Source organism: Odocoileus virginianus, chromosome 33 (assembly GCF_023699985.2).
Source record: "Odocoileus virginianus isolate 20LAN1187 ecotype Illinois chromosome 33, Ovbor_1.2, whole genome shotgun sequence".
NCBI classification, from domain to species: domain Eukaryota; kingdom Metazoa; phylum Chordata; class Mammalia; order Artiodactyla; family Cervidae; genus Odocoileus; species Odocoileus virginianus.
Window position 1 is genome coordinate 19,134,318 of NC_069706.1, and position 13,861 is coordinate 19,148,178.

At 47.8% G+C, this 13,861-nt stretch overlaps 1 protein-coding gene across 5 annotated transcripts in view; it reads left to right on the plus strand.

Annotated features, from left to right (window-relative positions):
• Nucleotides 1-1,035: 1,035 nt before the first annotated feature.
• Nucleotides 1,036-13,861, plus strand: part of EEF2K (eukaryotic elongation factor 2 kinase) — a 68,345-nt gene continuing 55,519 nt past the window's right edge. Inside the window, exon 1 of one of the 5 annotated variants that reach the window (XM_070461015.1) lies at nt 1,036-1,358. The gene's annotated coding sequence lies outside the window, so the exon portion shown is untranslated. Of the gene's footprint in view, nt 1,359-2,000; nt 2,120-5,484; nt 5,584-13,861 lie in introns of those variants that run through there. The other 4 variants (XM_070461011.1, XM_070461017.1, XM_070461014.1 and 1 more) reach the window with 4 other exon arrangements.

Consider the following 13,861-nt stretch of genomic DNA (forward strand, 5'->3'; position numbering starts at 1 on the left):
CATCAAAGAAGGCATTGCCAATGACAGGTAGCCCTTGACCACATGTTTACAACCTAGTGTTGAGTGGATAGGAGAAATAGGTAAGAGTCCACTCTTGTTAGGAAAACTGTAAACACTCCCACAGTCATACCTAGATAACCCTGTCCGTTTCTGGCCTGTTTGCATGCACTTGTTTCTCTGTGTTTGCCTGGGGCCCCTAGCTTGGAAATCTTCTGGGTAGGTGTATCTCTATAAACCTCAGTTTTATGATCTGAACAGTAGGGCTACAAAAGTTGATATGAAGATAGTATGAGAAAAAACCCTTGATAAATATCACTGTTATTTCTTTTTTTTTTTTTTCTGTGCCCCCTGCAGTGGAAGCTGAGTTTTAACCACTGGAAGGCCAGCGAAGTCTTTTCTTTCTAAATTTAAGAGTGGTGAAATTTCTAAACTTTCACTAGAGAAACAGGAAGAATATAATATGAACTTGTTCACAGTGGTTATCATTAGTTTTATTTCCTTTTCTTCGTTATACTTTTCCATATTTATTCGTTCATTTCCCAGGTATTTATTAAGCACTTACTAGGTGCCAGGCCGGGAAGAATCCCCTGGTGGAGGGCATGACAACCCACTCCTTTATTCTTGCTTGGAGAATCCCATGGACAGAGGAGCCTGGCGGGCTACAGTCCATAGGATCACACAGAGTCGGACACAACTGAAGCAACTTAGCACGCACGCAGATGCCAGGCCGTGCGCTAAGATGAATACAGCAACGTACTATACAAATAATTACACAAGTAATTGTCATAGTCATACATGCCTAAGTTTTTGCAAAGCAGATATCAGAAAAAAAAAAGCGATTTCTGATTAAAAAAAAATATTTTGAGAGACGTACAATGAGATCGGATCATTCCTGATTTGGGAAAGGATTTGAATACAGGAACTAGACAGGCAGCAGACGCAGCGCCGGGAGGTCCACGCGGCGGCAGAAGGAGCCGGGGCGGCCACTGGGGGCGGCCACGTGAGCGCCGCCGCCCCGCCCCGCCCCAGCCGGCCGCCTCCGGCCCCAGCCCCAGCTCCGCCAGTGTGGGGATCCGCCTCCCGCAAGCCGCGCTGCCGCAGCACTCGCCCTCGGAACGCTCACCTAGCGCCCCGGGATCATCCCAGCGGCTCCGCGCACCCCTCGCGCCCCGGGATCGTTCCCGCGGCCGCCGCCGCCTGCCCGGAGCGCCGGCCCGCGCGCCCGGCTCGCTGCTCCCCGGCACCTTCGGGGCCCCGCCCGCCCTGCACCCTGGAGCACCGGGCCACGAGCCTCTGCCAGCTCCTCTGGATCCTCGCGGCCGTGGGCAGCGGCTGCCGTGCCGGTCCGCCCGAAGCAGGTAGGTGGGGCCGCGGTTGGCCAAGGGGGCCGGGATCCGGCGCTGCAAGCCTGCGCGCCCCGGTGCCGCCAGCGCCCGGACCGCTCAGGGTCCGGTGCTTCAAAGCCGGGGCTCGAGGCGGAAGGAGAATGTGAGGGTTCAGCTCTTCGGCTTTCACTGTTCGCTTCTGTAAAATGGGAGCGTCGTGCTGATTAACGGCAGTGCCTGTTGGGAAAATACTTGGCACTCTATGGTGTGAGAGACACGGCTTGGGGGCCTCCGCCTGGGGCGCCTCGGGGCCCGCAGAGGTGCGGGAAGGCTGCCTTCCTTTCCCCGCGGGGCCCGAAGCCGCATCGCCTACCTGGGCCCCCGAACAAGAGGCCCCAGTTCCAGGAACCTCAAGGACATGTCGACGCACCCTTGCTGCTGCAGTGTTGACTGTAAGAGCTCGGGTGTTGGCAGGCCCCGTGGACAAGTGCGCCAAGGGGCCGGGCATCAGCATGCGGAGCGGCGGGGCGGGGGCCTCCCCGGGGGAGTCCCGGCCTAGCTCCGCTGCGCGGGCGTGGGGGGTTGCGGGGAACCCGCCCATCTGCGCCCCGAGTGAGCCGGATGGGCTGCTGGGAGGAGGGTGGCTAGTCTGCCGGAGGGGAAGTTCTGTGGGAGCCTGACTTCTGGGTCCTCGGCCCTGGAAGCTGCTGCCTGGGGGCCGCTCAACCAGGAAATTGCCTACCCCTCTGATTTTACAGAGGAGGAAACTGAGGCCCAGAGTAATCTAACAGAAGGTACTAATGAGCAAGGTGGGCTAAGGGAAGGAATACAGAGTAAGCAGGTGGGAGCTGATGATACCCTGTGTGTGGCGTGGGCGTGGGGGCTAGTGGGGGGTCACTGGGGAAGGCTTCCTGGAGGTGGTGATGGAAAGGATGCCTGTAGGAGGAGGTGGGATTTAGAGTTTCCTAGGTGTCCTCCTTTTCCCTGGCCTCCGCAGCACCTTTCATTTTTTACTCCAGGCAGTTATTCAACAAATATAATAAAGCTGCTTGATAGTGGGATTTCAGGTGTAACATGATGGTTGGGATTGCCATCCCCCCTCCTCTCCTGTTCTTCAAGAAGGGATGTGGGCTGCTGCCCCAAATTATCTTTTGCAGGGGATGAGGAGAGAGGAAGTCAGGGTCTAAGGATCCCTTGAAATGGTCTGTTTACATATGATCACTTGTGTACATTCTGTGATTTGCAGCAGGGGTGTGTGTGTGTGTGTGTGTGTGTGTGCGCGCGCGCGCACGCTCTGGATGACAGGATGGTACTTTCTGGCTGACTAAGGATGTATCACTGATATGATTTTAAACATTTTTAATGTATAATGTGGCAGAGATGGCTGTTGGTCACCGTGTTTTCTTCCTGGGATAGCATCCTGGTTGTTTCTTGGGCTCTCTTACAATTTCTTGGGCCACATGACTAAGTTTTGGCTTGTTGGAATGTGAGCAGAAATAGTGTGTGTCTCCCCCAAGGCTGGACACCAAAAACCTCCCCCATTCTCCCATTTACCAGCAGAGTTGAGAGGACTGTGAGGGCCTGGAGGAGGGCAGAGCCACAGGCTGGAAGGAGGCTGGGCCCCTGAAAGCTCTCCTTTCCACCTCTCTGGTGGTCTGTGACTATCTGCTGAAGAAACTGGGGCTCCAGGAAGCCCTATGAAAGGTCTGTGGGTATGAGAGGGGCTTCTTGGTTGCAGCTTTCCCCTTGGGGTGATCTGGTGTTCCACAAGGGAGGGTGTCTTTAGGCCCTTTTTCTCACACTGATCAGATTCCCCAAAGAAGTCTGGTCCAATCTTTGGCAGGGTTGACATCCAGGTGTCAGGACATTGAGAGCAGTGTGGAAGAAAGCTGAGGGTCACCAGCATAAGCTTGGATTTGTTCAGGCTCATTCTCTAAGATTTACTCTTTCTGGTCTGATTCTTAAAGCTGATACAGGACAAGTTGATGACCAGGACTGCATTCAGTGTAAGAGTGGCTTGCTGGACTGATTTAAGAATAAACATTTTTGTGCTGGGGAGATGAGTTCTGCTGATCAAGAAGCTGCAGACATAATCCCAATGAACTGAGAATGTTCTAGAGGAAAGTGGCTATAGTGCCCACCGCAGGATAAAAGTGGCTTGGCCCTTCAAGTGTTGCTGAATTAAACTCCTGCCACCAAGGCTGATGGGCGCAAGAAGCAGGCTTCAAACAAAGGAAGAAGTGAGTCACCAACAGGCTTGATGATAAAGTAGAAGACAGTCTCTTGTTCCCCAAAGACCCAGGGCTGTGGAACACCCAGAGAAGCATTTCAGATGGCTAGAAAATCAGAGGGCAGACAGTGTCCAGTTGTCCAGCGGGGACACTTTCTAGACCTTGCAAGGATTCCACAGGGAGTGGCCAAAAGGCAGGAGGCTCAACTGAGAACATGTCTCTGGGCCAGTGGTTCTTAAATTTCGGTGCATATCCACACCACCTGGAGGAATTGTTTAAACACAGCTTGCTGGGCCCACCCCGAGTTTACTTGAGCAGGACTGGCATGGGGCCCCAGAATTTGCACATGTGACAAGTTTTCAGGTGAGGCTGCTGCTGCTGCTAATGGCCCCTGGAATCACAGTTTAAAAGTGGTTTAGCAAGTCAGGGCTGAGTGAAACCCTGGATAGATCTGGCTGCAAACCCACCTCTCCTACCTTCTAGTGTGACTTGGGTAAGTCACTTCACCTCCCTGTTCCTCAGCTTCCTTCTCTGTAGGATGAAGCTAATGGTGCCAAACTCCTGGGGCTCCAGCGAGGCTTCCTGGAGGAGGTGACGTCTATCTAACCTGAGACCTGAGGGATGAGCAGAATTGGCTAGGGCATGGGTAGGGAGAGCAGGCTAGGGCGTGTGCCGAACAGATGGCACCGTGTGGGTGAGCCCAGGGAGCGGGGAGCCCTTGTTCTCCAGGGAGCTGAGTGGAGCGCTGGAGCAGGAGCTTTGTGAGTGGTGCTGGAAAGCTGGGACTCTCTTGTGAGTGGTGCTGGAAAACTGGGACTCTGTTCTGGGCTACGTGTCTCAGGACAGGATTGCAGTGGACGGGAGGCTGGCCAGGGCGCCACAAATGGGCCTCAGGGATGGGATGGGCCTGATAACAGCACAAGTTACTTCTGTCTGCATTCCACCAGCTCAAATGTAGCCTCCTGGCCCCACCTAGATGCAAAAGGATTTGGGCAAGGGTGCACAAAACATATGGACAGCTGGCTCCTATGCCACAGACCAGCTCTCTCCCCTCTTCTCCACCTTGCTCATACTGCTCCACTTTGATAGATGAGTGGATTATGCAGATGAGGAAGCTGAGTTTCAGAGAGGTTAGGTAATTTGCCCAATGGCACTCAGCTAGTAGTGGCAGAGCCCAGACTTGAACCCAGATCAGTTCATCTTCAAAGCTTGTTGGGCCCAATCCTGGTCTTGGCTGCTTTTTGAGGGCCTCCCGATGATCCAGGCTTTCCCACTCAGGTTTTCCCACACAATCAACTGTGTCTCCTGGCTAAGTAACCCCTAGATGCCTTGTAGTTGTAACCTGATAGTCCCTCTAGTCCTCCATGTCTACAAGGCCCATTATATCTGCAGTCATGGCCCACTTTTCTCCAGTTACTCATTCCTTCATGCACGCTGCATTTCTAGGGAACCTCGTGTGTGCCAGGCATTGTACTCTAGGCTAGGAGGTAGAAGGACTAAGACACGGCCCCTTTTGTTCCAGACACTCACATGGTCTGGGCACCGAGAGGCTATGTAAACACAGAGTTGCCCTGAGAAGTGAGACACGCTGTCTCTCTGGTCGACCCACCAAGAGTACAGAGTGTCCTGGGAACATGCTGCTGCTGCTGAGTCGCTTCAGTCGTGTCCGACCCTATGCGACCCTATGGACAGCAGCCCATCAGGCTCCTCCGTAAACAGGCTTCTCTAGACGAGAATACTGGAGTGGGTTGCCATTTCCTTCTCCACCTGGGAACATGAGAAGTGTGCAAATAATTAAAAATTAAAATTCAGGCCCTCTTGTGCATTTTGTTCATTGAAGCTGTACTTCCAATATTGTGCTTTGTATTCTAAAATGTATATTTTTGGTTTTTTAAATAATAACCTTTGAATCATAACAGCTTTGTATGAACAAAGCACAGTGAACTGCAGTGATGTTTTTATGAGCCTTCGCAGAGTGAATGTTGACTTGTCTTCCTGGGTTCAGCTGTGGGTCGCGGCTCTTATCAGTGAGTAAGCTGATTTCTCTGTCTCTTTCTGGTATGCATGGAGATGTGTTTTTAAAAGAGAAGAGGAGGGAAGGTGGATGGGGGAAGTCTCCTTGGAATCCCACCAAAGTCCTTCTAGAGCAGGGTTTCTTAGCCTCAGGACTATTGACAGTTTGGCTGGACAGTTCTTTGTTGTGGGGGCTGTCTTGTGAGAGCCAGAGGTGTCTCCAGTTATTGCCAAGTGTCCCCTGCGAGGGCAAAATTGCCCTACTGTCTAGACTATATTTGTTTCTTATTGCTACTGTAACAAACTGCCACAGATTTAGTGGCTTAAAACAACAGATTTCTTTCCTTATAGTTCTGGAGGTGAGAAGCTCAAAAGCCAAGATAGCCAAGTTCAAAAGCAGGGCTATGTTCTGTCTGGCGGCTGTAAGGAAAATCTGTTTCTTTGCCTTTTCCAGCTTCTACAGGCCTCCTGCATACTCCTTCCTCTGTCTTTCAGGCCAGCTGCATAGCATCTTCAAATCTTTCTCTATGACCCCTGTTTCATTGTCACGTCTCTTCCTCTGACTCTGACGGTCCTGCCTCCGTTTTATAAAGACTCACTGGATAATCCCGGGTAATCTTTCATCTCAAGACCCTTAACTTAGTCATACCTGCAAAGTTGATTTTGCTACATAAGGGAACATATTTGCAGGCTTTAGAAATTAGGGTGTGAACATCTTTGTTGGGGGGGGCATTAGTCTTCCCAGGACATAGACTTTTGGGTTTCTGTATATAATGGAAATGCTTCTGGAGGGCTTGGGAGGAGGGGAGTGATTTAGGGGTTGGGGTGTGGTCAAGGCATAATAGCTGCTAGTACTTTTGAGGGCTAGTTCTCTCTTAGGCACCACAAGCCTGATCTCACTAACAACTCCTAGCGTTAGAAGCCCCCTGTTTTCCAGACAGGAAGCCACCCAGAGAAGTCTTTCTGGAGAAGGTAAAAATTTGAGCTGGATTTTGAAGGGAACAGAAGGATTTGGCAGCAGTTGGGAGAGGCATTCCAGAAAGAGGGTCCTTCAGGTGCAGGGGCAGGGACATGAGGACTTGGTCATGAATAGTGAGTGGTTCTTGGGTGGGGACATCTGTAAATCAGTTCCTTTTACTCTGGCATTCTGACACGAACTATATTATTTCTTGAGATAGTTTTAATAAATGTTTATTTATGAGCACCTACCGTACGCCGGGAGTACACTGACCTGAATTTTTAGCTGGACGCTTGACTTAGTAACTCCTGATACAACACATTTGTTACCATCCCCACCCCCAAGCAAATAAATGAAACACAGCCTGGAAAGGCATTTGATGAGCACTTCAGGCTCTTAGCTGGGGAGCCAGGATTCAAGCTGGGTCCTGTGACTGCAGAATATAGGGTCTTGGACACAACACTGAGCTTTTTTTTTTTTCCAACTATTTTAAAATTGAAGTATAGTTGACTTACAGTATTATATTACTTTCAAGTGTACAACATAGTAATTCAATGTTTAAAGTTATTACAAGATAATGGCTCTAATTCCCTGTGCTGTAAATATATCCTTGTTGTTTATCTAGTTTATACATAGTAGTCTGTATCTTTTAAGGTGCCTCTCCATTTTACCCTCTTCCCACTGTGTTTTCTGTATCTGTGTGTCTGTTTCTGTTTTGCTATAAACATTCATTTGTTATATTTTTAGATTCCACAAATAAGTGCTAACATATAGTATTCTCTGGCTTGTTCACTAAGCATAATAATATCTAGGTCCATCCACATTACTGCAAATGGCAGAATTTCATTACTTTTTTGTGGCTGGGTAATATTCCATTGTGTATATGTATGTATATATGTATATGTTTTTATATATTTATATAGGCTTCCCTATATACCACTGATAGCTCAGTGGTAAAGAATCCACCTGCAATGCAGGAGACCTGGGTTTGATCCCTGGGTGGAAAAGATTCTCTGGAGAAGGAAATGGCAACCCATTCCAATATGCTTGCCTGGAAAATCCCCTGGACAGAGGAGCCTGGCTGGCCACAGTCTATGGGATCACAGGAATCGGAAGCGACTTAGAAACTAAACCAGCACCACTATCTATCTATGTATCTATCTATCTATCTATATATATATATATATATATATTATAGACACACACACACACATACATATACATCTTATTTATCAGTTCACCTGTTGATAGACACGGGTTACTTCCATATCTTGGCTGTTGTAAACGTTGTAAAGAGTGCTGCTGTGAACATTGAACATTGAGTCCTTGTATCTTTTTGAATTAAGTGTTTGGGTTTATTTTTTGGGGATATAAACCCAGGAGTGGCATTGCTGGACCACATTACAGTTCCATTTTTAGCGTTTTGAGGAAGTTTATACTGTATTCCATGGTGGCTGCACCAATTTACGTTCCCACACAAACGTGTACCTTTTCTCCACATCCTCGCCAATATTATTTATAGGCTTTTTGATGGTAGGTGTGACAGGTGTGAGGTGGCATCTCATTGTGGGTTTTTAAAAAATATTTATCTATTTATTTGGCTGTGTTGGGTCTTAGCTGTGGCTGGTGAGCTATGTTGCCCCATGGCACGTGGGATCTTAGTTTGATCTGACCAGGGATCAAACCCACATTCCCTGCATTGGAGGTGGATTCTTATCCACTGGACCACCAGGAAAGTCCCTCACTGTCATTTTTATTTGCATTTATTCAATGATTGGGCTTCTCGGGTAGTTCAGTGGGTAAAGAATCTGCCTGCAGTGCAGGAGACCACGAAGACGTGAGTTCAATCCCTGGGTTGAGAAGATCCCCTGGAGGAGGGTATGGCAACCCACTCCAGTATTCTTGCCTGGAGAATCCCACTGACAGAGGAGCCTGGTGGGGTACAGTCCATAGGGTTGCAAAGGGTTAGATATGACTGAGTGACTAAGCACACATATACTCCAACAATTAGCGATGTTGAGCATCCTATGAGCCTTTTCACCAGCTTAATGAGGTATAATTAACAAACAACAATTGTACATATAAATAACAATTGTACGTATTTAAGGTATACAATGTGATGAATTGATATACATATATTTGTGAAATGGTTACCGCAATCAACCTAATTAAACCATCCATAATCTCATATAGTTACCTTTTTTTTTGTTTTATTTTGTTTTGTGTGTGTGTGAACAGTTAAGATTTACTCTCTTGAGCAAATTTCAAGTACACAATTCAGTATTATTAACTTTAGTCACCAGGCTATACACTAGATCTCCAGGCCTTAATTCATCTTATAACTGATACTTTGTACACTTTGACATTATCTCTCCATTTTCCCCCACCCCACCCCCAGCCCCTGGCAACCAGCATGCTACCACTCTCTGCTTCTCCGAGTTTGGGTTTTACAGGCTCCACGTGTAAGTGAGATCATACAGTATTTTTGTGTGTCTGGCTTATTTGACTTAACATAATGTCCTCCTGGTTATCCATGTTATTGCAAATGACAGGATTTCCTTCTTTTTTAAGACTGAGTAATATCCCATTGTGTACATAATACATGAACTTAGGCAAACTCCAGGAGCTAGTGAGGGGCAGGGAGGCCTGACATGCTGCCGTCCATGGGGCTACAAAGAGCCAGATATGACTTAGCGACTGAACAACAACAACAAATAGACATACCACATTTCTTTTACCTGGGCATGGGTCAAACACTCAGGTGGTTTCCATACCTTGGCTGTTGTGACTAATGCTGCAGTGAACATGGGAACGCACCAAGATAAGTTTCTGTTTCTTGTCTGAAGGAAACTGAGAACTCAAGCTAGAGCCCAGCACATCCTTGGAACAAGCCAGGAGCAGTCCAGGGCAGCCTGGGTCTGCTCCGTTTCCCTCCCTGGGGTGGCCCTGTCGGAGGTGGGCAGTCATTTCTCTGCCCAGTGTCACCTGTCATGGCCAGAAGGGAAAGTCCACATTGAGAGCTTGGCATGGTGCCTTGGACACAGTAAGCTGTCCACATGTGTTACTTGTCTGTCTTAGTTCAGTAAACATTGTGCATTTTTGTAGCCAGTGGGAGCAAAGGCCTCTTCTGCTTTCTTATCACTCATTTGCAGCATAAAAACCACATCTGTCTCGAGTAAGATGAACTCATGAGAAACCCATCGCTCCTTCTGGTTGGTGGGATAAGACAGAAAGTTCCTGGATAGAACTAGAGATCATCATACTAAGTGAAGTAAGTCAGACAGAGCCAGACAAACATGATATGAAATCACTTATATGTAGAATCTAAAATAAAGATACAAATGAACTTATTTACAAAAGAGAAATAGGCTCACATAGAAAACGCACTTACCAAAGAGGAAAGGGAAGGAAGGGATAAATTAGGGATTTAGGATTAACAGATACACACTACTATATATAAACTAGGTAAACAACAGGGATTTACTGTGTAGCACAGGAAACTACATTCAATATCTTGTGATAGATAACCTATAATGGAAAGGAATCTGAAAAAGAATATGTATGTACAACTGAATCACATTGCTATGTACCTGAAACTAACACAATATTGTAAATCAACTATACTCATAGTAATTTTTAAAAAGAGAGTTCTTGGCATGGTATCTAAAGGAAGCAGCAGAAGACCTACCAGTCTGGGAGTGGAGGAATGGGGGAGGGAAGTAATGAGGGGAAGTGGAACTACAGTTTCATTTATCATATCAGAAACTCGATAGATAACGAAGAACAGACAGGACTTCCCTGGTGATCCAGTGGTTAAGAATCTGCCTTCCCAGGCAGGGCACACAGGTTCGATCCCTGGCCTGGGAGGATCTCACATGCCACAGGGCAGCTAATCCTGTGCACGACAATCACTGAAGTCCATGTGCCGTGGAACCTGTGCTCCGCACCCAGAGAAGCCTCCGCAATAAGAAACCCACATGCTGCAATTGGAGAAAGCCCATGCACAGCAACGAAGACCCAATGAAGCCAGAAATAAATAATTAAAATTAAGAAAAGAAATGGCAGAGAAAGCATATTACTTAGAGATGTGGTGTTATCTACCAAGAGTCACGTCTAGAAGATTGGAAGCGGCTGCCCCTGGAGGTGGGAAGCGGGGCTGCCCATGTACCGCTGCACAGGTTGTTCACTGGAGTTGTGTTCACTAACCTGTGTGCGCACACACAGTGGCCCTCATAGGAAAGGGGTGTTGTTTTTAACCCTGTGCTTTAAGGTATGTATGTGCTCGCTTGTGTCCAACTCTTTGCAACCCCGTGGACTGTAGCCCTCCAGGCTCCCCTTTCCATGAAATTTTCCAAGCAAGAACACTGGAGTGGGTTGCCATTTCCTTCTCCAGTGCTTTAATAAAAGGTTTTTAAAATTATATGTAAACAACATACAGTGACCTAAGTCCTGGTTGGGTTTTGGACTTTTCATATTGCGGGTGACACAAAACCTATGTGTACTCAGCCAGGTTGGCCCCCACAACCCCCAAAGGGCAAGGGTTTATTGTGTCATATAATTCAGAAGTCCAGGCAGGCAGTTTGGCTTCAGGCATGTTTGGATTCAGGATCTCAAATGGTATCATCACTGTTCATTTTTCTCTTCATCTCTTGTTCTGCTCTTCACCAAATATCAGCTTCACCAAATGTCAACCAGATGTTCTCTGATGACCTCAGCCCTTGTCTCAGATTAACATGCTGCAGGAAATGATTGATCTTTTCTAGTTGCTCAAGCAAAAGCCCCAGGCTTACCTGGGACTGGGTCACAGTGGTTTGACTTGAGTCATATGCCCATCCCTGAGTCGGTCACTTTGAACAGTACCTGAACGCCGTGATGGGCTTAGCAGGGTCATGTGACACACCCCGTTACCCGGGGCTGAATCCCCAACCCTAACCACATGACCTGAGAGCTGGGGACAAGCAGATCCCCAAGCAGAAATAGGTGTGTATGACATGAGGTGACCCACAGACCACCCTGGTCCACTGTGGTTCAGTTAAGGACTGGTGAGTTCTGCTGTGCTGGGCATATACTAGTGGCTATCCTGGCAGCTCAGCATGGCCCATGTTGGCTCTGGGGTGCTGGCTCCCAGGAGTGGTAGGTGGGAGATTCTAGCTCATTTCTACAGCAGGAAGTCAGCTCCAGGGGGTGAGGGGAGCCCCAGGGAGGGCTGGCGTCACTGCGGCCTGGCCCACAGGACTTGACCTAGGCATTGAAGTCATCTTTTCCTCCCCTGTGGCTGCCAGAGAAGCCCTTTATGGCAGGAAACAGTGAACAGTGGTTCGGCGGTCAGAGCCTAAGATAGCCTGCTCCCTGAGGACCCCTAAAGAAGCTTGGCTTGGCTGCTAACCAGGCATCCAGGTCACCAGTCTGGCTGGGACCCAGGACTCAGCCCCGTTTAGTGATGGTAATAAAAATGATGATGATAATTATGGTCTTAATGCTTGCTCTGTGCTAGCACTATCAAGTTAGAGGGGTGAGTGCAACTCTGCATCCCAGGTTATAGTGAGAAACCTGAGGCCAAGAGGTAAGGTCACACAGCTAGGAAGTGGCAGAGTTGGGCCTTGAACTCAGGCCTGACTCGGAACTCTGCTCAGCTGCCTCTCCATAGAAGTATTTTCCCAGGATGTGTCATGGACTAGGAAGGAAAGATGTGGATGTCTGAGTGGGGGCAGAGGAAAGCTTCTTGAGAATCCTGACATCTTGGGAACCGAGGTTCTGCTCCGGGTCTCAGTCTCTCTGCTCACACAGAAGCCCTTTGTGGGCCAAACAAAGCCTAGGTTTGATGGAGATTCCTAGGAGGGTAGGTATTGAAACAGGCATCGTGGGGATGAGTGGCCCATCTATGGGCCAGTGAGGGCTCCTTGCTTGTTTACGGGAATCCAACATCCTCCAGGGGCTCAGTCTTTATGGGCAGATGTGGAAGCAGCTACCACGTTAGGATTCCAGACTCAGACCACACTTTTCTCAGGCTGACCTCCCCAGGCATCAGCTTGTCAAAAGAGAGATGATATGACTTTTTATGACAGGGAAGAGATGGGGCTCCTGGACCAGATAGAATTAGCAACTTGTAGGGAAAAAAGAAAACTATAATATGTTACATAAGTTTAGATAGCAAACTCTGAAAATTGTGAGTCCAGGATAATGATGCTGCCCCATGATGTAAGATTATGCTGTTCCAGTCTCTCTCTGTTTCATGACTGCCATCCTCAGCACATGGCTTCCTTCTCATGGATAAATATAGCTGCTTGAGCTCCAGCCATCATAACTACATTCCAGCCAGCCAAAAGGAGAGAGAGCAGAAAGGTACACTTCCTCTCTTAAAATTTTTATTTATTTATTTATTTTTAACTTTGTATTTTGTGTTGGGGTATAGCTGAGTAACAATGTTGTGATAGTTTATATTTATTAAATAAATTAATTTACTTAAATTAATTAAATTATCATTAATTAAATAATATATTTATTAAATAAATTAATTAAATAAATTTATTTATCTGGCTGCACTGGGTCTTGGTTGTGGCGTATGGGATCTGATTCCCTGACCTAGGCCCTCTGCATTGGGAATGCAGAGTCTTAACCCCCCTGGACCACTAGGCAAGTCTTACTGTGTAGCAAAGGGAACTATATTCAATATCCTGTGACAAGAATATGAAAGAGAATTTTTATGTATAACTGAATCACTTTGTTGTACAGCAGAAATTAACACAACATTGTAAATCATCTGTCCTTGAATAAAATAAAATTTAAAAACCCTTCCCTAAAGTTCCATACAGCCCTTCTACTCCCTTTGGCCAGAGCATTGGTGACACCCCTAGTTGCAAAGGGATCTGGGAAATGTAGACTTTGTTTTGAGTGGCCACATGCTTGGCTGAAACGCCATGGTTCTGTTATTAAGGAGAGAAGAGCTGTTGGCGGAGGGGGGCAGTTAGCAGGCGTTGCCAAGGCTGCCTTCGGAGCAAATTTAGGATCACCGAACAGCCTTAAAACAGATCCCCCTCGCTCAGTTCTGGAATCCATTATCAAGTGCCTGCCGAGTACAAGGCACTGTGCCAGCCAGGGTCACAGCTGCTGTCTGCAGCTCATTTTGTTTCCCAGGACTGACGAAAAGGTCAGATCGGCGGTGGGATGTGGCTGAGGGCTGGGGTTCTGGCCTGAATTGCCCTGTGAACTACTGTGGAACCTCAGTCCGGCCACTTTCCCACTCAGCTGCCCTCACGGATGGGGGAGTTAGTGAGATGAACTAACGTAGTCCAGGTCGCCAGCAGCACAACTGGAATTCGAACCGTTGGCAGCCT